This window comes from Pinus tabuliformis, chromosome 2_1, assembly GCF_031772625.1.
Source record: "Pinus tabuliformis cultivar Carrire ecotype Pingquan chromosome 2_1, CPIR1, whole genome shotgun sequence".
Lineage (NCBI taxonomy): Eukaryota > Viridiplantae > Streptophyta > Pinopsida > Pinales > Pinaceae > Pinus > Pinus tabuliformis.
In genome coordinates this window covers 5,373,161-5,399,129 of record NC_142299.1, presented here as the reverse complement: position 1 = coordinate 5,399,129, position 25,969 = coordinate 5,373,161, and the positions used below count along the sequence as shown (strand labels likewise).

The following is a 25,969-nucleotide window of genomic DNA, read 5'->3' as shown; positions in this document are numbered from 1 at the left end:
GATATAATCATATTACAAACCTGTACTAAGATTTGGAAAGGCACATAAGAAGGAAGACGACATCCTACCAGTCGATTCCAATCAAAGGAAGTGACCAAACTACTTGGAGGGGGTACCATAGAAACGGGAGTATTACCCCCTTGTGTTACGAGAACGGGAGGATTTTTCTCATGTCTTGATGGAATAGGAGGGTTGCCCCCAAGCTCATTAGAATCTGAAGAAACAAAAAGAACTTGAGTGGTATCATACTCACTCTCTTCGGGAAAGGTATGATTAACTAAAGGTGAAATCGAGTCAAATGTTACGTGGACCTATTGATTTGGGTCGGGTATAGACTCATAGTATTCACTTTCAAAGAGAGTGGGTTTGACCGACGGTTGATTTGAATCAGTCAATGCATAAACTAGTGAAGGATTAAGGGAGAGTCTCCTGTAACCAGATGGAAGTCACTGCAGAGAAGCAGGATGGTTATCCAACACTTTTTTTGCTTCATCCAAATAGGGACAAAGGTGAATGGGGTGATTCCCTTCACATAACCTACAGGGAAACTTGACTTTACCCTTATTTCCATGAACTTTACTACCACTAGTTGATGGTGTGTCACCAGCATGATCTACAGAAGTTGATGACACTGGATGATGTGAATGAGAAGACCATTCTTCTAAGATCTGAGGAATACTAGAAAAATTTCAAAGAATATGGTCTCCTACACAAATTTTGCATGTATATAGAACTTTGTGAGGCTTGACGGATGGTCTCTCACCAGATGTTGCATTCGAAGCAATGGTTGCATGGTTTCCCCCCTACTGAATTGGCTTCTTCTTCTTCTTCTTCTTCTTCTTCCATTTCATCTTCTTCTTAGCCACATCATTACTAGGACCATTACTTTCAACAAGAGAAGAGGAAGAAGGGGAGGAAGAAACAACCGAGGAAGAAGGAAAAGGGTCAACTATAGGATCAACTGGAGGTTGATTTTTTCCAGTTGGAGGTGTACTCGGTTGTGGAGAAATCATGACATTTTGAACCAAGGAGGTTGAAAACAACCATACTGGTAAGCCAATGGTAAATCCCAGTAGGGGTAATGTATCCATATAAGGAGCACCAATATTTCTGAAAGGAAGAAAAGGACTAGGATTCCTATCAAAAGGAATTCCTTGATCATGGACTCCAGATTTGTCGCCATATGTTTCAGCTTAAGATCAACTAAGGATTGAGCATGGAGGATGTTATCTGCAGTTAGTTAATTTTATTTTAAGCAAAGTAACATAAAAAAAAAAACCAAAAGAGGTATAATCTAGGCAAAAGGTTCACCAAGCAATTGTGAGCTGTAGAATACCTCCCAGCGAACTGAGAAGTACAGGCAAGCAATATCCCTAAATGTTGTGTTCGATGTATCACAGTGTATAAGGCAGCCCACTCAGTTACCTAAGGATGGATAACAACCTAGTGTTTTCCTCCCATATATACCCAAAAGTATGTGGAGGCCCAATCCGTATTAGAATTGTCTAATGCAAAACCGCACAGTGAGAGTATTCCCATATACTTTATGTACTGTAACACCGCCCTATATACCCAAAGGTATGTGGAAGAGCTACAATATACTCATGTATGTGGAATGAGGTATCACACTCGGGATGTATTGCAGACAAGTTGGCGACAACTGATATGTTTTGTGACGCCGGAACACGTCTCTGGCCTAGACCTCTAAATGTTTTTCATTAGGTAACGATGCTCCATTAGGTAAATTCAAATAAATTTTAAGTTGATATGCTTTAGAATTTTCCTTTCAAGGTTCACCACATGATGTACGGTTGCAATTCCTAAAATGCAACTAATATGATAATCATTATTTTCATTCAATTGAACAATGAAAGCCTTAGCTAGTAGGGATAGAGCAATCGGATCTTTGACAAAGAGCAAAGAGTACATCTAATGCAATTTCCCTAGATATTACTTTCAAGCATTTACAAACTACGATATGAACGTTGCAAGTTTTTATTTTCAACTCCCTTAACATTATGATGAACAAAAAAGGAAACTAATGCACATACAATCAATTAATCTTTAACAAGAATGAAGACTTTACGTCAATTTTGTTTCGAAGGAAAAGAAGACTTTTACGACACTTTCATTCAAACAAAGATTAATCGACTATATTCTAACATTGACTCTAAATCAATAATGACAAAGAAAACACTTAAGAAACATTAATCAATTAAGTCAAAGTAGGGCTATCAAAGGAGATAGAAACTTGTTCTCAGAGACATGACATTCATTGATCAATCAGCAAACAAACAAACAGAGAAAAGTTGGAAAAAACTCATTCCAAAGGTAGGAAACTAACCCTATGAGGATCAACGTAGCCCTGAATGGGAGACAATGCACCTTAGAGCACTTTCCCTAAGCCAAGGGTGCTCTGCAGCGCACTGTGTCCCTCACAAGCCTGTGCTGGTGAGAGTGAGCCATTTCAAAAGGCAATTTGACACAGGTTTGACCAAAATTCTATGCAAAAGAGTTGAAATACAATCAATGAACACAAGTAGGGTCTGCAAGTATGTCCTAGGAGATGGATAAGGTACTACGAAAGATAATAATGTCCCTAGTGGAGTCACCAATTTGTTTTGGAGAATTTGGTATCCACAGATAATACTAATTCCCTAGATAAGCAGCCATATCTAGAACAACAATTTAAAGCACTTTAGCCTTTTCCTATAGGCAATAGATATGACAAAGTGGATGAGAAGACCTACTTTTAGTTCTGCTTTCCTCTTGTCTCCTTTGTATCGATCCTGATGCTCCTTCCTGTACTTAAAACGCTTAAGAAGTACCTGTAAACACAGATAGAAGACAAAGAACCGATCAAAGCAAAATATCTATTGAATACAAGTGGATGGAATCAGATTCATTTCACACATATAAGCATCATAAGACAATACAAACATATAGGAGAAAGGTTCAAATACTTTATTGAATTGAAGAAGTAATTACAACCATTGTGTCTGATTCAATGTCATTCCTCCAGCTTGGATCCCATCCCCATCACATCACATCAAAATCATGACAGACTTGTAGAATTACAATACTTGCTTCAAAGCCAATTCTCATAGCAGCATTATCGCCTTACAATTCAACATAGTCTAGCCCCTGATCACATAGATGAGTGGTCAATTTATAGGGATATGAAGGAGGTTTTGCAATAAATGGTGGTATTGAATGGCCTTCCATACTTAGGATTAGTTCCATGGAGGAAGGGATGAGAGCATAGGATGCATCGTAACTCATTCCTCATCCATTTTTGAGCTCATAGGAGTTGATAAGTGGGGGAACCTTCTAGATGATTCCAAGATATAAGAATATTCCCCAAGCCCTATGTGAATTTCACTCAAACTCGCCCAACGCAAGTGAAAGGAAGCCTAAGTGCTATGTAGAGCACCCTAGCATGGACTCAACTTCTTTGCAGCACACCCTTACATGGGCCTACCTACGTTGGTCCCTCTAGAGGTCATTTTAGGATGTCTTCATGTCATGAAACTATCTGGGAAGGAGGCATTCAAAAGGGTGACTTGTTTAGGGCATGTAGAAACTGAAATTAGGGTTTGATGAGCCCTAAAACACTGATTTGGATGATGGGAGTGATGTGCCCAAATGGATTTGTAATAGTATTGGTTACAATGATCTATTTGTTCCAGTTGATTGGTTGAATTTAATTAATTTTGAATGAATGGTTGATACAGTTGTGTCAGACATTCAGTGATTGTTTGATTTAGTTGTGTTAGAGGTTCAGAGGTTTCAGTGATTGATTGTTTCAGCTATATGATTAAGTTTTAGTTATATCATAGACTGATTGGTTTTCAGTGGTTGGTAGATGAAGATGTATTTGATGGTTGCATTGCAGTGGTGATTGATTTTGAGCTTCAATGTTAATAATGGGTCTAGTATGAAAATTTGATGAAACGAGGCCTTCATGTGTATTGTTCTGTATAAGGAGCATCTAGTGTGAAAATTTATGAAACATGGTCCCTGGAGGATACTGAGGGTTGGAGCCTTCAGTGAGGAAGTTGAAGCTTCCTTCTAGTCGTGGATGGTGATTTGATCAAGGTTTGGAGCTCCCTTCCAGTAGCAGCTGGAGAACGAGTGGAGGTTCTAGCCTTCTATACGTTGGAGCCTACGTACTATAAATATATTGGCTAGTACAAGAACTAGGGGGGTTGTAGCTCCCTTCCAAAAGAAGCTAGAGAATGAGAGAAGGTTGTAGCCTTCTGTAGGTGGGTGCTTGCATGCTGGTATGAGTCTGCACCAGTACAATATTGTAAACATATTTTCTTATTATTAAAAGAATACAAAGACGACAACATTGCTTATGTGTTCATGGTTTATTCTATTATTACAGCACATGGTTACTTTTTAATGTTTAATAAATTACTGATGCACTGATTAAAGATCAACATATGATGAATTAATGAAATAATAAGTTCATTAGATATATGCTGGTTGCCTTAAGAATAGTTGCGTGCACACGCAAGTTCCCTTCTCTGAAGTAGCGTATATAAATATTAATATGGAAATAAAAAAGTCATTGATTTGTAAATACTCATTCACCCCCCATCTCAGTATTATTTCCAACAATTGGAATCAGAGCCTGTCCTTAGGCAGAAGCTTGATCGCTTGAAGGAGATCTGTAGTAACAATGGGAAAGAAGCTAAACAAGAAAGCACCTCAAAAGAAGAAGACAACTCAAAGGAAATGTGGCAGTGGGAAAGACGATTGGCCTTTATGTGGAAGAAACTCTTTAGATTTAGAATCACCTCAGAATGAAGATGAACAAGAAAAAGATCTATCAGGTACAAATTTGTTGTCCTCTGGTGATACATTTCTCTATTCATTTGAAGATTGTGAAAGTGACAACGAAACAACTAAATTTTCTCTTATGGGTGAAAGAGAAAGAAATCAAATAGAGGAAGAATTTAAAAGGTGCACACACACAATTAGAGATCAAAAAGATCTAATTGATAAAAGGGAATGTGCCTACAAAGAAGAAGCTACCAGGTTAAAAGCCTAGTTGGAGGAAGAAAACAAAATAAAGAAGCAGCACAAAGAAAAAAGAAGACCAAATTCAAAGGCTATAGGATGAAGTGACATCATTGAGAAATGAAGTGAATGAAAAGAACAAAAGAACCAAGGAACTTATAGAAAGAACCAACAACTGTAAAGGTCTTGAAGTTGTGGTCGTTTCTTTAAAAGAAGTTCTCAAAAACTCAAATAAGAAGAATGAAGAACTACTCCAAGCATTTGAATAACAAGAAAATGAAGTTCTTGAATTAAGGCAACAAGTGGAAGAAGGAAGAAAAGATAAAGAAATCATGAAGAATTAGTATCTTGAAAAGGAAGAGAAATATTAGGTTGAGGTAACTATCCTAAAAGGTAAATTAGAAGAAAAGGATAAACTTTTATGATTTCAAGATAGTACTAAGATTTTGGATGATATTATTAGTAATCAAAGGTCTCCTGCCATCAAATCTAGTCTTGGTTTTCATGAAAATGTTAAAGGTGAATCTAGCTCACAAAATGAAGCAAGGAACTCTAGTGCAAAATCTGAAATGCTTAACAAGGAGATAAATGGTCAACCATATCAACAACCAAGGAAAGAAAGACTTCAAAGAAAATCATTTACTTCTAACTATGGAAGTGATAATACGTTCTTTCCTCTAATGAACAATGTTGAATGTTTTATAAGTCATAATTTTGGACATGTTGCAACCAGATGTAGAAGTAGAATGATTCAAGCTAATAACCATCACACAGATAGATCATCAGCTTCTAGATTCTTTAAGGGATATTGTTTTTCCTGCAATATGTTTGGTCGGGATGCCATTAACTACTATAGAGGGAATATGAAACATGTAAGATGTTATGCTTGTAACAAGTTTGGGCATATAGCAAAAGAATGTAGGAGAAAAATTCGGCCAATATACCAAAAGGAGAAAACATCATCACACTCCAAGGTATGGAAGAAGAAGGAAGTACAACCAGAAATTTGTGGCATAGCTTAGTGTGCAGATAGAACAGACTCAGGAAAAAATGAGAGTATGAAATTTCAGTGTTCTAATTCTCATACACAGTTATCATGAAGACAAGTCGCGTATATATATGAGTTCAAAGCTGAACAGTCATGTATATGTTGGTTTGATGAAGAAGGAGTGGGACGGACTCAGAAAATTGGACTGATATGGTTCATACAATTATCAATTATATTTTATGTCTTGATGATAGATGACTATAGTCTGTGGATGTTATTTAGAAGAGCTTTTGATCCTCATAATTTGTTGATAACTTGATGTATATCTGACTGATGATGATGCCTTGATATTTCTTATTGATATATGAAATGATCAGATCTGATAGTGAACAGGTGGCACAGGTTCGAGGGAGGAATATGTTGTGCTTCTAATATTGCATTGTTTGCATTATGTTTAGAAGTCTTTGGTACCTAATGATTCTTATCAATGGTTGATGAGCCCTAGAAATGGGTAATTATATGGGCTCATTCAGGCTCCTAATTCGACTTAATCCACCATTCTCATTAGTTTATTGCATGTTTTTTATTATATTTATGCTAATAGAGTGAATTGGGTTAGTCATTGTGCCAAAAAGTCTAATGTGTTCTTTATGCATATTTTTGGTCAATTTTGAGACAAAATCAAAGGATTAATGAGCACTTGGCAACCAAATTCATGGAAGAATAAGGGAGAGGATTTGTAGGAAGGTGTCCCCTTCATTTATGAGCCCTTACCTTGAATTCTCCATCAAAAAACTCAGAGCACAAGGGGCAACCAAGCAAGTCAAGTAGGACTGCTGTTAAGTACAAGTTTTGGCAGTCGAGTTCCTAAAGTTTAGAAGGACTGTTGGGTTTCTCAATTTGTATAAATAAGAAGGCTTAGGGCCTCATTTGAGTTAGTCGGTTTTTAGTTAGGAGTTGGTCAGATTTTAGTTATATTGTAGTTAGATTTTAGTCAGTAGGTTAGCACTTTAGTGCAACTCTATATCAGCACATTTTCGAGTTTTTTCATAGACAGTTTTTGAGATGTAACTATTATTTTGTGATCAATAAAGATGAATCCAAATTTGCACCAGCTCCAGTCTTTCTTAGGAGGTTGTAGCTCTTGGGGTTGGGCCCAACCCAAGTGCTAGTACCTCCTTTGTGTACTTTTATGTGTCGTTTTTGCATTCCTAGAATAATTTCTGCTATTTAGATTAAAATCTTGCTTGGTTACTTAAATCATTGTTGAGGATTGAAATAGCTTTTCATGTTTCAGGTTGATTTGATAGTTTGGTAAAGGAAAAGACCTGCCAAAAGGCCATCAAACAATCCTTGATCTCATCTCTCCCTCCTTGGGACCATGAGCTGAGACCAAGGCATACTCGCTGCTACAAAAACACTGTTTTTGCCTCTTCATGCAATTGCTAGTGTTAGATTTTTAGTTAGGAAAGTTGATACCAGATATGATTACAAGCTTAGATCTATTCTTGCTTGGTTTTCATAGTTGTCTTACATGCTTTTCTACCAATAAACTTCCGTCCATCATGATTTCTGGTATTTAGGTCAAATTAGGTCAAGATAGCTAGATCTTTGGTTTGCATAGTCTTTGTTTGGCCAGATTTGTAAAATAGTGTGTACAACATTTGTGATGCCTCCCTGCCTACCCTTCCCCCATTAGAAAACTTGCTCCTACCCCCTAACTCAGATTCCTTCCCTTCATTCGCCACATTTTCTCACTTTGCCCTAATTTCTACATTCTTGTGCAACATTGCTCTTCCATCTTCGAACAAACCCAATCACCTTAATCACTCCTCAGCCTCATTCACCGGATCCTAGACCTCTTCACACCCTCATATAACCTCCATCTCCACTTCTCCACCTTTCTTCCACCATGAACCCTCCAAAATCCCCTTTCAGAACATCATGTAGAACATCTTGTAGAACCCCTATAGACTTCCTATAGAAGCTTACGAAAGTAGTTCCTTGAGACCTAAACACTGTGAAACTCTTTGGAAGGGTGCTAGGGACCCCTTAGACCCTCTTCTCACCTTCCCAATCTCCTGCAAGCACCTACCCTATTTCCTTTCGCCAATCAACCTCTACACAGTAAAAAATAGTTAAAGCACATGCATAGTAATTCTGCAAAATTACTCAAAAATGCAAAAAGATGTTTTTTCCAGATTTTACTATAGGAGTAGCTTAGTCACATGAATTTTACATTTCTAAAAGTCAATGGCATCCATTTCCACTGCTTTCATCACTTTTCTTGCACCGGTAGGGTTAGTCGGTAAAACTAGGGTTTGCTAGGGTTTGCATTTCCTTTCAGCTTTTAGCTTCTTTCTGCAAGTAGATTAGCCTCCTTTGAGTTAGATTTCATCCATCACAGTTAAAATCTTCTTCTAAGAGCTCATAGAAGTTGGCTTAAGCTCCTAGCAGACTTGTGCCAGTTGATCCAGTGACAACCTGCGGCAAGAGCTAGTATTTGTGCATATAGCACCGTCGCTTCCAAGTTTGTTACGAACTACCGGGTTGATAAAAGTAAAGAATGGAGTCCCAGGAGTTGCAGCATTATTTCTACAATACTGGAGCCCACCATATTTTTGGCACCGTTGCTAGGGAAGCATCAGAGCATTGTTGATTGTTGTTTTTTTTTCTAATTTTCTACTACAACCTTCTGCTAAGTATTTCATTTCAACAAGCATAGAGTAGTTGTTTCATTTCCATTTTGCAATTTCATTTCCACAAAAGTATATTAGACATTTATTGCTTTCATATATTAGAATTTCAATTCTACAAGTGTAGATTAGCATTTCAATTCTGCAAGCATAGCTTAGCATTTCATTCCTACAATTTCATTTCAGCAAAATAGATTAGTCATTTCCTGGTTTCATTTCAATTCAACATTTTCATTTCAGCAAGATAGATTTTAGTGAGTTGCAATTCAATCTATTTCAGTTTTGAAAGTACAAGCAAAAAAAAAAACAAACAACACAAAACAAAACAAAACAAAACAAAACAAAACAAACAAAAAAAAAAAAAAAAAAAAACAAAAAACAAAAAACAAAAAACAAAAAACAAAAAAAAAAAAAAAACAAAAAAAAAAAAAACCCAAAAAAAACAAAACAAACAAACAAACAAACAAAAAACAAAACAAAACAAAACAAAAACAAAAACAAAAAACCAAAACAAAAAACAAAAACAAAAACAGAAAAAAACAAAAACAAAAACAAAAACAAAAATCAACCAAAAAGATTTCCTTTCATGCCTTGTAGGAGTAGAGATAAGTCAAAAAAATGTTTGCACAACACCCCCACTGCTTCACACAGCCAACCTTCTCTCTTCTTCGATGGTTGTGATTAAGAAGAACCCCTAGGTGGACAACAAGACATATTTGAAGAACTTCTAGGGGAGAAGAAGAAGAAAACATTCCTCTGGAGCAAATGGCTAAAAACAGAAATGTTGGGAGCACTACATTTTCTTCCAACTCATCCATTAAAGGTGAAATTGGAAACATGTGGGAAGATTGCAAGAGCAAGATAAGGTAGATGCTTGCCATGCAGATCAAAAGATATCGAAAGGAAGCCAAGAGGGCTTTGGCCATCTTTTGTCCTAGGTGCACTAGAAAGCATCCTAGGAACGAATGTCCATTGCACTCCATAGAAGTGTGTTTTGTCTATGAAAGAGACCATCCTACGAATCAGTGCCCCTCCTTGCCTGGACTTAAAGCTACATATCAGAGGGCCAAAGGAGCCACTGCACCACTCTATTATATGAACCAAAGGAGGCCACGTGGACCCATACCTTATCAACAGAGAATGCAAGAGACATCCCAGACCTATTCTGACCCCTATCAAGCCACTTCCATTCCTTCTTGGGGTCCCCTTGTTCATCCTTCCTGGTCCACACCTCCTCCTTTGTCCTTCACATCTCCATATTATGCCCAACCAGTTGCTCATCCATTTCACCCCTATGCTCAGCCACAGCCTCAGTGGAATGCACCTCATCAGGGGTGGAGGCCCCAGTACAACACTCCTCCCACTCCTTTTCCTCCACCACCTGCTCAACCGCAACCATCGCCTCCTGCTCCACCAAGGCATCCCCAAATGCCTACTCAATTGAACCTGAATCCAAATAACATGCAAGCTCAGCAAGTATATAGTGGGAAACCACCTGCCCAACCATAACCCCATCCATATCCATATCAAATATACACCCCCACTCAACTATCCGTACCACCATTTCCAAACCCTCACATTGGAGTAGCTCAACCCAATTACAATGCTGAGGCACAACATGTCCAAACAACTCCTCTTGAGCTCAATGATATTCACCATAGCTTAGGAAGAGTATTGCAAAACAGAGATTATATTGAAAGCATTGAAGGACCACATCCAGCAAAAGAAGATTCAAAAGAGGAGATCAAAGCACCATGGGCTACACTTGATGAAGAGAAGACATCAAGAATCAGAGATCGAGAGAGCTCCCTCATGGTCACTATCAAATCCTCCATGTATTCAAGAGAAAAATCAGCAAAAAGAGGAATATGAGAAGGTCATGGTAGAAGGTGACATGAAGAATGATCCAGATCATCCAAAGGACCAAGGATATCAGAGCTATATTGAAATATGGTTCCAGATGGTCACTAAGTTGTAGTAGTACTCTCTTCCTCAGCTATGTTTGATCCTTTCAAAGTCAAATCATTTGGTATCTGAAATCTGGATACCTGTCAAAGCATGCATTTCAAGCCTCCACATCATTTTGTCTCTAATATCGATATGCACATGGCTTCATTGGAAAAAAAGAAAAAGAAAAAAAAATAAGAGGAAAATAAAAATCTAAGGTGAAAACCTCCTCGGAGGCGCCTCAGATTGGCTCATTAATTGAAAACCTCCATGAGGCGATCAATGGGTTGGAAAGAAGAGAAACGAAAAAGAGAATAAGATCCCTGGGTGAAAACCTCCCTTGGAGGTGCCCAGGGCAGGCAATTAGGGTGAAAACCTCCATGAGGCACCCTAGTTGTTTTCAAAAAAAAAAGAGAGAGAAAAAGAAAGAAGAAAAGAGAAACCTAATTTCTATTGAATAATTGCAGGAAGGACATTGCAGGTTAGGAGGATCACACAAGACAAGGACAGAGGTCAGCACCAGGCTGCCAGCACCCCTCACCATCCATTCCTCCATGACCACTACCCTTTCCTAAGATTTGGTCTCATTCGGACTAGGATTTCACCTTCTACAGGAAGTTCTGTGTCTTCTACAGGAAGTTCCTGTAGAACCTGCAAACAAGCCAAAATCGATCTCAGAAGAGGACCCGAAGGTTGAGAATCTATCCATGAGGCCTGTAAACATCCCTACTTCCATCCCTCACTCTTCTCCATCATTTTTTTCCACCTCATTGTGCTTCTTTTATGAAAACTATTTTCTACAGGAAGTTCCTGTAGAAATTACAAAAAGCTAGAAATGGATTTTAAAAAGCAGTTTGGCGAACATGATAGCTTCATAAAGGGTTCATAAATCCTCTTGCAATATTCAAACCCCTCTTCCATCATTTCCATGCCTGCATCACAGCCCAAGCTCATTTTTTCTTACTGTGCAAAAAACCTGCAGAATGCTTTGAAGCAAAAATACATAGAACAAAAATTTGTTTTTTCCCTAACTTGAAAACCGTGCATCCATTTAAAAAATTGTTTTATGGGGAGTTGTATAGGGATGATGGCAACATGCCCAAGCAATTTCAGCCAATTCCAATGCACAGTTTCCAAGAAATCAGCCTCCATCACCTTCAGCCATTTTTTCATTTTCTGCATATTTGTGCATCCATTTCAAAACTTGTTTCATGGGGAGATGCATATAGGTGATAGTAACCTACCCAAGTAGTTTCAACCAATTCCAGTGCACAACTTTTGAGAAATTGACCTCTGTCACCTTCAACCATTTTCAATTTTTCTCAAAATCCGTGCATCTATTAACCACAATTTTCCTACAAAAGGTGCATAATGATGATAGAAACATGCTCAAAAAGTTTCAGGTCAATCCGATCTATCGTTTGGGAGCTATGGAGAAAACAAGTCGTTGTCCTTCAAAAATCTAGCATCAGCAACATGAGGGTTCAAATCTGAAGGATGAAACAGACTTTTGTAGCTTAGATCCAGCTAGAGGATACCTGCACAAGAAAAATAGCCACACATCAGACAGTAAAAAATCTTATAGCATAAGGGATCTAGGCATGCAACAATGGAATATGAACATGTAGCAGCAAAAAGAATCAAGCAACACATCGAATTACAGGTAAGTGTCTAAACCAATTCCTCTATTTGCATCTGTATGATTCAAAAATGCATGAACGAATGAAATGGTTGGATTAAGCTAGAAATCTAGCCAGCTAACCTGACACCCTCAGCTAGTTCGATTGCACTAATTCAGAGTTCACCCAATGCACGTGTCTAGTCAACTCACGAGAAACTTAAAAAAACAGGTAGTGGCAGATGTTCTGAACTCTAGCGCACATGATGTCCAGTGATTAACAGGTAGAAAACATGAAGTTTCGTGACAGCACTGCAGTCTTCATGGGGCCAATGCACATTTCTGCCACCTCATCTCCTCACCACGGATTACGCCAGCAGTTAAAAGACAGCTCAGTTAACGCAATCACCACTCTTTGTTCAATGTGCCTTCACGACGTCCCCAACTGGAGTACGCATCCACCACTTCTAGAGCAACTAACCAATGGTCCTCTGTAAGATTTCTGCCTGATTTTTCGAGATTTCTACTTGTTTTTTTAAACCTCCCACCTATCGGGCTCTACAAGAAGCACAGTTTTGTTCTACAGGAAACAAGAGCCTTCTACAGGAAGGCTTCTACAGGAAAGGCAGAAAACAGCCCTATAGAAAGTGTTAGCGCTTGAAATTTCACCTCAGGTTGAGACAGGTAAACCTCAAGGCTACATCAAACCATTCAGCCTCGTAGCTAGCCCTACGGGGCAAGAGAAGGCTCTCTCTGGTCTATCTCGTAAAATCTTCAAGAGATGAGATGACCAATAAGGTAACACTGATATTAGGCTAGTAAACTGATCAAAGGGTTTTTAATAAAATGATGGGGTTTTTCTGGGCTGCATGGGCAAAGTCACAGTTTGAGCAGAGAAATATAATGAATAACACAGATTATCGATTGAGGTAAGGTAGGCAAGAAATTTAACATCAAATTGAGACTAAATGGGATGGCAAAACTGGTGAGGAGCTGACAAGGGCAAACAATAACTTTGAATCCTTGTCAAACAGAAGAAAACATTGAACATGAACAAAATTATAGGCAGAGCATATAATACTATGAATTCTACCTAAACACTTCATTTGTTCACTCAGAAATGATCATGAAGTGAAATGAAACATAACAGTTTACATATGAGACACTTGAAAAACTTATGCTAAATTATCATACCACAGGGATCTCAGGGGCCAGAGCTGTGTAATTTCATTAAAAACTCTGTCAAAGACTGTACAAGAAAGCTCTGCTGTTCTCCACCAACTGTCAGCACTCAGAACTCTCCCCCTCTTCACTCTCTTTTTTACAAAAAATTATTTTTATACATTAAATAAACTAAAAAAAAAAACAACAGGTCGACCCCCAAAACAGGGGCGCTGTTTTAACTAAAGCCATGAAGATAGAATAGAATCCTCCATCTGCTGTTAAAGATAGATGAGCCTTCCATTATTCCAGCATGAAGACAAAAATAGGCAAACGATCCTACGAATGCCACTTTGCAACTGCTCTCAAATTTCTGGAGATATGCTATGCCGCTTTACTAAAATATGGGTCAAACTACCACACAATCAAACGCGCGCATATCGCAATGACTGCCACCTAAGAAATGCCATTTTCTCATTTCATTTTTTAATAGTTTCTGCTCGTTGATAAGGATATTCATTTGGATTTCCTTTCCAAAATTTGTATTCTTTAACCAAACAAGACTGTGAGAAACCAACAAACTTTCGAGCCAGAAAATGGTATGCAAAATTCACAGTTGTACTTATAACGCCTATTCCATGTGTTTGATTTGGCGACATGCTTTACGCTAACTGTAATCAAGTTTTTTCCGGTTTGGGGCATTAGAAACTTCCTCTATGAATACCTGTGTATGTAGATTATAAGTATGTGAAGTCACAAATATATGACTATTATGCATTATTTCAAGTAGATCAACACCCTGCTCCAACTTCCGACCAGGTAAATGAATATCATCGTTATTTCCAGCCCGTAGTTCTGTTCTGCATGTCTTCCAGTCAAAACCTTACTGCGAAGTCTGCTACTGCATTTGCACTGGTCCTGAAGATAGCAGGATATTTCAAATTTGCTCTCTTAGTTTAGTAGATAACTGAAATTCCCTTCCAAATTCTGTGTGAGCCATTCCATGAATTGGAGGCCAGACAAGACATTTCTAACAGGAGCGCTCAGTATCTCAAACTTTCTTTCTACCATGTCAGGAAGGTGATAGCAAACGAGCTCTTAATTCTGCAGATGGTCGTCTTTCATTTCTTTCTGAGACAACATCATTAGACCTACAATTTTCCATGTCCTGAATGATTTGATAATGATACGGCATAAATATCCTTCGAAATCCTTCAAAAGCGAAATCAAATACCAAGGCCGCCACTGAAGCACCCAAAAGTATGAGCCAGAAATCTAAAGTGGAAAAAGGGGCAATGAGTTGCCCATACACGTTTTCCTTAGCATCCCAAAACGAGTATATCGAGGTAAAGAAAAGCAGAAATAAAAACCAGATTACAATGCTTCCAAAAATGCTGATGAAGTGCCAGTGTGTCAGGTAGCTGTTTTCTATGAGAAGTTGGAGATTGACGGTAGTAACCACACATGAAAATGACAGTGTCCCCACATCCCACTGGCCAAGAATTTTCCCATTGGATTTTCCATCAAACCCAGTTAAAATTGAAAGATAGAATATAACGAAGGATTGTAAAACACTTGACAGCAGCCATCTTGCTAATAGTTGCCATCTGAAATATAAGTTGTCAATGCCGGCTTTGTACAACTGAGGAAACTGCTTTGAAACAGCGGTACTTACATCCTGGTCCAAAATTCCAATGGCTAATGCTGGAAGTGAAGTGAAAAGGATATTGTACAACGCTTGGTACCAATCATTATAAAAATTTGCAGCAGAATACCCACAAAAGAAGGTGAACCAAACTTGCGTCATTGTAAGTGTCATGTTCTTATAAAAAAAATAGATTGCCACCTTTGAAATCCGAATATATGACAGCCTTCCATGGACAAGGAGGAGCTCTGTTAGGAATCTGAATTGAGAAATTGCAAAGTCGTTGGCCATTACAGCTTGCATCCCTTCTTGTCCTCTAATTGCAACACCAACATGAGCAGCTTGTATCATGCTTACATCATTGGCACCATCTCCAATGCTTAGAGTTCATCGTCTTGCATGGTGTCTGATTAATATAGTGACCTGATGTTATTATCCACATGGACCACTGGTAACCCTATTCAGACCTCCACAATCACCCTCTCAGAGCCCGCAAGATCAACAAAGCTTAGCTTTCCCTTGATTTGGACCCGAGCTTGAAGGTTTGTGTGTGATATTCATCTGCGTTCCAGAAGTGTGTCACCTTTCTATCCCTTTACATACAATAGCTTCCAGCAATCCATTGTCACAATGATTAACCATAGAGTTCACTACGGCATGGGTATTGCACGCACTCCTTGCTTGCAATACAGCATTACTGAGATACTGATATCTTTGCTCTAGTGTCAACATTTCACCACCTTCCATTTGCCTCCTTTCTGACAGTCTTAAGAGTACATGTGCTGCAAGCACATGTTGCCTTTTGTATACATAGTAACGAGCAAGAAGTTCCAGGTATTTGGCTTGCTCAAGATTCAAAGCTTGTCGTGTACGAGTAATGGATGAAGGAGCGGAAGGCATTGTTGATTTGATTATTAAATTGCCAGACTTTGATTGCTGATGATGTTTTGAATTGTGCTTTTGCAGGGATAGGAGTTTGAAGTCGCTGCCATTTGAAGAGCTGAAGAATTTTGAAACATTTTGACAAATAACATAGTCTCAAAAAACACATTTAATGATTTCTTCTTCAAAACAGGGTTTTGAAGAAGAATCAATCTCACACTGACATAAGACGGAGTCTAACATTGGCTCCACTTGGGATGGCAGCTGCCGCTTCGTGGAGGTGCCAAGAACCGCAGAACTTTGGGAGAGCAGACAGTGCCTCCACCCATTGGGCAATGGAGTCATCATCGACACAACTGAAACTGAACTCAAACTGATTTGATCTCAAGACTGAAATGACTGAAAAACGACTTAACAATCTTCAAGCAAACTATAACAAGGTGCTGCCCTTATGGCTGCTTATTTATTTACAACATCTACTCTAATCTGCTGTACAAACAATAGATCAGGTAATACTGAAATGCCAAATTAACCATTCAAGTAAACCTGAAAATGATGCCGCTTGAGAATGCTGCCACGAGGTCACAGATGCAGTTGCTGGCAGCCCTTCGTGCAAGTAATGACCTTGGTCACGGAAAAGACAGCCTGATCTGTCAATCAAACTGAAAAACATATCCATATATACCACAATAGGATCACGGAAGCCAGACTCTGTTGGCTGCCCCAACTCTGCAAGACATACTTCCAGCCGCACATTGTCAATGTAAACCTCTGTAGGCAAGTCTATGATTTCTTGTTTCGATGGAGGAAGGATTTCCAAGAACTTTTTAGGGTCTTGGAAATCATATGACTGAATCTGCTCATCTAGACACTGAATCTCCTCTTCAATTATTTCAACAATTAACTCACAAAATTTAGTTTTGAGGACCTTTAAAGATTTCAAGAATTGAAGCAAGGCACTGAAAACATCTTCATCAAATTCAGTATTTGCTAACTTATTTCTTATTTCTTCTACAGCTTCACAAAGGGCAGGGTTTGCCACATACCCTACCATTGCATGAACGGATCAGCAAGCACTGGAATGTCTGGATCTCTTTGGAGCCGCCAGGTGAATGGTTCAGCCTGCATATGTATCTGAGTGCTGTCCACCATCAGCATCAGATCTGCACCTTGATTGCATGTACTGGGACGAGACAATCAACAAGTCGAACGTTCTCCCTAGTATGGTCGCCAATATGTTAGCGCTTGAAATTTCACCTCAGGCTGAGACAGGTAAACCTCAAGGCAACATCAAACCATTTAGCCTCGTAGCTAGCCCTACGGGGTAGGAGAAGGCTCTCTCCGGTCTATCTCGTAAAATCTCCAATAGATGAGATGACCAATAAGGTAACACTGATATTAGGCTAGTAAACTGATCAAAGAGTTTTTAATAAACTGATGGGGTTTTTCTGGGCTGCATGGGCAAAGTCACAGATTGAGCAGAGAAATATAATGAATAACACAGATTATCGACTGAGGCAAGGTAGGCAAGAAATTTAACATCAAATTGAGATTAAATGGGATGGAAAGACTGGTGAGGAGCTAAGGAGGGCAAACAATAACTTTGAATCCTCCTTAAACAATAGAAAACATTGAACATGAACAAACTTATAGGCAGAGCATATAATACTATGAATTCTACCTAAACACTTCATTTGTTCAATTAGAAATGATCATGAAGTGAAATGAAACATAACAGTTTACATATGAGACACAAGAAAAACTTATGCTAAATTATCATACCACAGGGATCTCAGGGGCCAGAGCTGTGTAATTTCATTAAAAACTCTGTCAAAGACTGTACAAGAAAGCTCTGTTGTTCTCCACCAACTCTCAGCACTCAGAACTCTCCCCCTCTTCACTCTCTTTTTTACAAAAAATTATTTTTATACATTAAATAAACTAAAAAAAAAAACAACAGGTCGACCCCCAAAACAGGGGCGTTGTTTTAACTAAAGCCATGAAGATAGAATAGAATCCTCCATCTGCTGTTAAAGATAGATGAGCCTTCCATTATTCCAGCATGAAGACAAAAATAGGCAAACGATCCTACGAATGCCACTTTGCAACTGCTCTCAAATTTCTGGAGATATGCTCTGCCGCTTTACTAAAATACGGGTCAAACTGCCACATAATCAAATGCGCGCATATCGCAATGACTGCCACCTAAGAAATGCCATTTTCTCATTTCATTTTTTAACAGTTTCTGCTCGTTGATAAGGATATTCATTTGGATTTCCTTTCCAAAATCTGTATTCTTTAACCAAACAAGACTGTGAGAAACCAACAAACTTTCGAGCCAGAAAATGGTATGCAAAATTCACAGTTGTACTTATAATGCCTATTCCATGTGTTTGATTTGGTGACATGCTTTACGCTAACTGTAATCAAGTTTTTTCTGGTTTGGGGCATTAGAAACTTCCTCTATGAATACCTGTGTATGTAGATTATAAGTATGTGAAGTCACAAATATATGAATATTATGCATTATTTCAAGTAGATCAACACCCTGCTCCAACTTCCGACCAGGTAAATGAATAGCATCGTTATTTCCAGCCCATAGTTCTGTTCTGCATGTCTTCCAGTCAAAACATTACTGCGAAGTCTGCTACTGCATTTGCACTAGTCCCGAAGATAGCAGGATATTTCAAATTTGCTCTCTTAGTTTAGTAGATAACTGAAATTCCCTTCCAAATTCTGTGTGAGCCATTCCATGAATTGGAGGCCAGACAAGACATTTCTAACAGGAGCGCTCAGTATCTCAAACTTTCTTTCTACCATGTCAGGAAGGCGATAGCAGACGAGCTCTTAATTCTGCAGATGGTCGTATTTCATTTCTTTCTGAGACAACATCATTAGACCTACAATTTTCCATGTCCTGAATGATTTGATAATCATACTGCATAAATATCCTTCGAAATCCTTCAAAAGCGAAATCAAATACCAAGGCCGCCACTGAAGCACCCAAAAGTATGAGCCAGAAATCTAAAGTGGAAAAAGGGGCAATGAGTTGCCCATACACGTTTTCCTTAGCATCCCAAAACGAGTATATCAAGGTAAAGAAAAGCAGAAATAAAAACCAGATTACAATGCTTCCAAAAATGCTGATGAAGTGCCAGTGTGTCAGGTAGTTGTTTTCTATGAGAAGTTGGAGATTGACGGTAGTAACCACACATGAAAATGACAGTGTCCCCACAGCCCACTGGCCAAGAATTTTCCCATTGGATTTTCCATCAAACCCAGTTAAAATTGAAAGATAGAATATAACGAAGGATTGTAAAACACTTGACAGCAGCCATCTTGCTAATAGTTGCCATCTGAAATATAAGTTGTCAATGCCGGCTTTGTACAACTGAGGAAACTGCTTTGAAACAGCGGTACTTACATCCTGGTCCAAAATTCCAATGGCTAATGCTGGAAGTGAAGTGAAAAGGATATTGTACAACGCTTGGTACCAATCATTATAAAAATTTGCAGCATAATACCCACAAAAGAAGGTGAACCAAACTTGCGTCATTGTAAGTGTCATGTTCTTATAAAAAAAATAGATTGCCACCTTTGAAATCCGAATATATGATAGCCTTCCATGGACAAGGAGGAGCTCTGTCAGGAATCTGAATTGAGAAATTGCAAAGTCGCTGGCCATTACAGCTTGCATCCCTTCTTGTCCTCTAATTGCAACACCAACATGAGCAGCTTGTATCATGCTTACATCATTGGCACCATCTCCAATGCTTAGAGTTCGTCGTCTTGCATGGTGTCTGATTAATATAGTGACCTGATGTTATTATCCACATGGACCACTGGTAACCCTATTCAGACCTCCACAATCACCCTCTCAGAGCCCGCAAGATCAACAAAGCTTAGCTTTCCCTTGATTTGGACCCGAGCTTGAAGGTTTGTGTGTGATATTCATCTGCGTTCCAGAAGTGTGTTGCCTTTCTATCCCTTTACATACAATAGCTTCCAGCAATCCATTGTCACAATGGTCAACCATAGAGTTCACTGTGGCATGGGTACTGCACGCACTCCTTGCTTGCAATACAGCATTACTGAGATACTGATATCTTTGCTCTAGTGTCAACATTTCACCACCTTCCACTTGCCTCCTTTCTGACAGCCTTAAGAGTACATGTGCTGCAAGCACATGTTGCCTTTTGTATACATAGTAACGAGCAAGAAGTTCCAGGTATTTGGCTTGCTCAAGATTCAAAGCTTGTCGTGTACGAGTAATGGATGAAGGAGCAGAAGGCATTGTTCATTTGATTATTAAATTGCCAGACTTTGATTGCTGATGATGTTTTGAATTGTGCTTTTGCAGGGATAGGAGTTTGAAGTCGCTGCAATTTGAAGAGCTGAAGAATTTTGAAACATTTTGACAAATAACATAGTCTCAAAAAACACATTTAATGATTTCTTCTTCAAAACAGGGTTTTGAAGAAGAATCAATCTAACACTGACATAAGACGAAGTCTAACAGAAAGAAAACTTGGGATTTTCAGCGAATTTCAAGCTCAAAACGAGGTAGGCTCAGGAAAACTTCTCTGTGCATGATTTGTTTATGCAAGGTGGTGAATTGAACGACATCGGATTGGAATAAAGAAAGTGAAAGTTTGCCTGCAAATTCCCCTGAGTCTACACAGTTTCTTTCTCTCTCTGCATTTGAAATCTCCCCATGCTTTTTCAAAATTCTCCTATAAGATAGATACATGCAGCAATACGGGCCAGCCTACGTGAGTGTGTGAAAAAATGACTATGTCTATTTATTTATGTGATGAGAAAAGAACCTGTACCCCTATAGTCTGTTCTGTAAAAAAAAAAAAAAATCTTTTCATAAGCAGACAGTCAAATTTTGGGTGACAGTAGTCTTAAAATAGAAGAATTATTGCTACTTGATATTGCAAGAATCACACGAGAAATTCCTTCTTGGGTTCATAAAAAACCGAATTCAGCTATCCTCTGTTTCAGTGATGACTGTGTTTTTTTCCCACATGAGCATTTTCTTTTCTGGTTAAAACATAAACTCAACACCATGCCAAATGAAGAAATTGAGAAGAACATTTATGAGGGAGCACAGGACATTCAAACAGAGGAAGAACAAAAGGAAGAAGAGGAATTTGACAAGACTACTGAGCCTAAGACAGAAAAGGAGAAAATAGCAAAAACAGAGAAGGGAAAAAGGACAAAGATTGGCAAGAAAAAGGCCAAGAAAGCTCAAAAAAAGGTTGCCACAACCAAGGTAGGCACCCAGCAAGAGAAAGAATAGACACACCCTAAGATATCAGTGACACAGATAGAAACAGTTGACACAGGGATTTCTATAGGAAGCAAGGAAAAAGAACAGCAAGAGGAGAAATCGCCTGAGATATTGGCAAGGGAGGCAGCAGCTGTGCTTGCTACCTTCAGCACACCTCCAAAACGAAAAGGGGAGCGAAAGAGGTAAACCTCCATGTACTTTAAAGCAAGGAGGAGCACATGGATAAAAGTGGGCAGAACCCAGCCACAGTCAAAGGAGCCAATTATCATTGAGGACACCACAGCTAAACAAAAGGAGGAGTCTCCTTCAAAGATATCCATCACCTATCAATGAGGAAGCCAAAAAACCTCCACCTGGAGAGAGAGAATTAGGATGATGGACTCAAAGACATCTCTACAGGAAGCTGAGACAGTTCTACAGGAAACTCTGGCTAAGTTAAAAGAGACAAAGAAATTAGAGGAAAAGGCAGCCAAACCATCACGTGAAGAAGAAAACGTTGAGGAAATATTGGAACCAAGCCCTCAACCTAGCTTGGGCTACTACAACCTGTTAGAAGCCGGGAAGATCATTCCCCAGAAATTTGCGGTGCCAATCTTCTTTGCACTAGAACAAGAAAGGGTTAGGACTCACACTTGGATGAGGATTGCCAAATCCAAGGGTAGGGCAGACATAGACCACCTGGAAGAACAACTCAAGGAATCAAGAAAATAATTGTCCATGGTGAGGCATGTGGAAAGCAGTCAAAGGGTCAAACTATAGGACGAGAATGAGCTGCTGAAACAGCTGTTACAGCTATAGGGAAGTCATAACGAAGATAGGCCCTCCATTTTGGGAGAACAATAGCAGCAAGAAGGGCCTCCAGCAGCCAAGGAAACATCTTATGAACAGCAGAGAGAGGACAAGCTGTAGGCTGAGGTTGAGGCACTAACAAAATTGTTACAAGAAAAGGAGTCACAAGCAACAAAGGAAATACAGTTTCTAAAGCAACAGGTGTAAGAGAAAGAAGCCCAACTGGCCTACATGGCCAGCTGGGTAGTAGAAGCCTTACAATGTAGGCAACCTGCTATGTCATATGCCTTATATCTCAAAGATCAATGGTTGCAATTCCAAATTAGCACCTTGGCCCAAAGGGGCACCATTCCATTTCAAAATTACCATCAATTCATGGCTTTGTGTGACAGTAGCTCAGCAGAAGATAAGGCCAAGTTATCATAATTCCATTTACACAACTTGGCCCTTCCAAAAATGAATCTGTGGGACCCCAATGTTGCATTGGGAGATGTGCAACTTATGGCCATGGCCTCTTGGTTAAATCATGAGGAAAAGAGGGCAGCAGAAATTCGGAATATTATGAACAGGGAGCTAAGTGAGCCACTCATGATCAGGGCAGAACCAGAGGATCCCTTAGCTTTAATATATGCCCATCAGCACTTGGCCAACAACCCTCAAGTTCTCCCAGATTACATTGAAAAACAAGCTCATGCCATTGCTCACTTTGGGGACATGGAAAGATTGTTGGGGGATAACTGCATTCATGCTTGCACAAGGAGATGGAACACACTGTCCCACAGTCTGAAAATAAGAGAATACCACTCCCCAACAAGGATGAGGGAGGCCTTGGCAAGAGTACCACTTTATGAATAGTCAATGCAAAATCTGCAGGCCAACTGGATCAGCCTAAAGTTCAACCCTCCCTTGCTTTTAGGACTGCTAGAATGGGTCAAATAAGAAGAGAAGCAGGGTTTCATGACCGAGAAGAGGACATCATATCGAAAGCCTGGGATGTGAGAGAGGCAGTCAAAACAGTCAAAGATGAAGAGATATATTAGTTGCTAAGAGGATGAGCAACACTTTCAGTAGGGGGGTGATGATGAGCCCCAGAAATGGGTAATTATATGGGCTCATTCAGCCTCCTAATTCGACTTAATCCACCATTCTCATTAGTTTATTGCATATTTATATTATATTTATGCTAATAGAGTGAATTGGGTTAGTCATTGTGCCAAAAAGTGTAATGTGTGCTTTATACAGATTTTTGGTCAATTTTGAGACAAAATCAAAGGCTTAATGAGCACTTGGCAGCCAAATTCGTGGAAGAACAAGGGAGAGGATTTGCAGGAAGGTGTCCCCTTCATTTATGAGCCCTTACCTTGAATTCTCCATCAAAAAACTCGGAGCACACGGGGCAGCCAAGCAAGTCAAGTAGGACTGTTGTTAACTACAAGTTTTGGCAGTCAAGTTCCTAAAGTTTAGAAGGACTGTTGGGTTCCTCAATTTGTATAAATAAGAAGGCTTAGGGCCTGATTTGAGTTAGTTGGTTTTTAGTTAGGATTTGGTCAAATTTTAGTTATATTGTAGTTAGATTTTAGTCAGTAGGTTAGATCTTTAGTGCAGCTCTGTATCAGCACATTTTCGAGTTTTTTCATAGACAGTTATTGAGATGTAACTATTATTTTGTGATCAATAAAGATGAATCCAACTTTGCACCAGCTCTAATCTTTCTTAGGAGGTTGTAGCTCTTGGGTTTGGGCCCAACCCAAGTGCTAGTACCTCCTTTGTGTACTTTTATGTGTCTTTTCTGCATTCCTAGAATAATTTATGTTATTTAGATTAAAATCTTGCTTGGTTACTTAAATCATTGTTGAGGATTGAAATAGCTTTTCATGTTTCAGGTTGATTTGATAGTTTGGTAAATGAAAAGACCTGAAAAAAGGCCATCAAGAAATCCTTGATCTCATCTCTCCCTCCTTGGGACTATGAGCTGAGACCAAGGCATACTTGCTGCCACAAAAACACTGTTTTTGCCTCTTCATGCAATTGCTAGTGTTAGATTTTTAGTTAGGAGAGTTGATATCAGATGTGATTACAAGCTTAGATCTGTTCTTGATTGGTTTTCATAGTTGTCTTACATAATTTTATGCCAATAAACTTCTTTCCATCATGATTTCTGGTATTTAGGTCAAATTAGATCAAGATAGCTAGATCTTTGGTTTGCATAGTCTTTGTTTGGTCAGATTTGTAAAATAGTGTACAGAACACCTGTGATGCCTCCCTTCCTACCCTTCCTCCATCATAAAACATGTTCCAATCCTCTAACTCAGATTCCTTCCCTTCATTCGCCACATTTTCTCACTTTTCCCTAATTTCTACATTCTTGTGCAACATTGCTCTTCCATCTTCGAACAAACCCAATCACCTTAATCACTCCTCATCCTCATTCACTGGGTCCTAGACCTCTTCACACCCTCATATAACCTCCATCTCCACTTCTCCACCTTTCTTCCACCATCAACCCTCCAAAATCCCCTTTCGGAACATCCTGTAGAACCCCTGTAGACTTCTTATAGAAGCTTACGAAAGCAGTTTCTTGAGACCTGAACACTGTGAAACTCTCTGGAAGGGTGTTAAGGACCCCTTAGACCCTCTTCTCACCTTCCAAACCTCTTGCAAGCACATACCCCATTTCCTTTCGCCAATCAACCTCTACACAGTAAAAAATAGTTAGAGCACATGCATAGTAATTCTGCAAAAAAACTCAAAAATGCAAAAAGATGTTTCTTCTAGATTTTACTGTAGGAGTACCTTAGTCACATGCATTTTACATTTCTAAAAGTCAATAGCATCCATTTCCACTGCTCTCATCTCTTTTCTTGCACCAGTAGGGTTAGTCGGTAAAACTAGGGTTTGCTAGGGTTTGCATTTCCTTTCAACTTTCAGCTTCTTTCTGCAAGTAGATTATCCTTCTTTGAATTAGCTTTCATCCATCACAGTTAAAAGCTTCTTCTAAGAGCTCATAGAAGTTGGCTTAAGCTCCTAGCATACTTGTGCCAGTTGATCCAGTGACAGCTTGCGGCAAGAGCTAGTACTTGTGCATATAGCACCGTCGCTTCCAAGTTTGTTACGAACTACCGAGTTGATAAAAGTAAAGAATGGAGTCCCAGGAGTTGCAGCATTATTGCTGCAATATTGGATCCCACCAATGGTGATGAGGCTATGTGGCTAAAGTGTTTAAATGATACATCATGCTATGTTGCGGTTATGAATTTCCTATGATGATGATGATACTTGTATTTCTTGTGGTTACATAGTTGTTATTCAGATTAGATTTATGGGTGATTATGGAAGACTTTTGATGATGCATGCATTACATATATGTTTCTTACATGGTGATCTTCATAAGGACAAGCAGAAGTACAAATCCTAAGTACACAACTTCATTATTTGACGATGAGTTACTCATTTCTTTTATGTTGTTGTTATCATGCCTCCAAAGATGCATAAAGTTCATATGGTTCAGTTATGATGGAGGATTCCTATATTTCTTGGCTCTCACATGGTTAAGGATTGTTGTTGTTGTTAGTATCAAGAAAGCTTGACAAATGACTATGAGCTCATGATGGATACACATTATGCTGGATACATGGATGATTACGTAAGTTGCATATTGATAAATATTGTTCATTGGCCAAGAGAATGGTGTTATTACAAGTCTCATGAAGACATAGCTATTTGAAGACATGGATATTCGAAGACATGGCTTAGTTTATGATGATAGCTTATCATATGGGGGATGTTCCCTAGTGATGATACATGGTTGATATATTGAGGGTTCTTGTGGAAAGATCATGCAGTTCTTGATGATGATGTTACGATCATAGATGATGACTATGGTGTTTTCACATGCATATGATATGAAGTGAATGAATTT

The 25,969-nt window shown here is 39.0% G+C and overlaps 2 pseudogenes; both read right to left on the bottom strand.

Moving 5' to 3' along the window:
* Nucleotides 1-14,510: 14,510 nt before the first annotated feature.
* Nucleotides 14,511-15,434, bottom strand: LOC149198411 (phospholipid-transporting ATPase 3 pseudogene; annotated as a pseudogene).
* A 3,352-nt stretch (nucleotides 15,435-18,786) lies between these two features.
* LOC149198410 (phospholipid-transporting ATPase 3 pseudogene) lies at nucleotides 18,787-20,259 on the bottom strand (annotated as a pseudogene).
* Nucleotides 20,260-25,969: the final 5,710 nt, after the last annotated feature.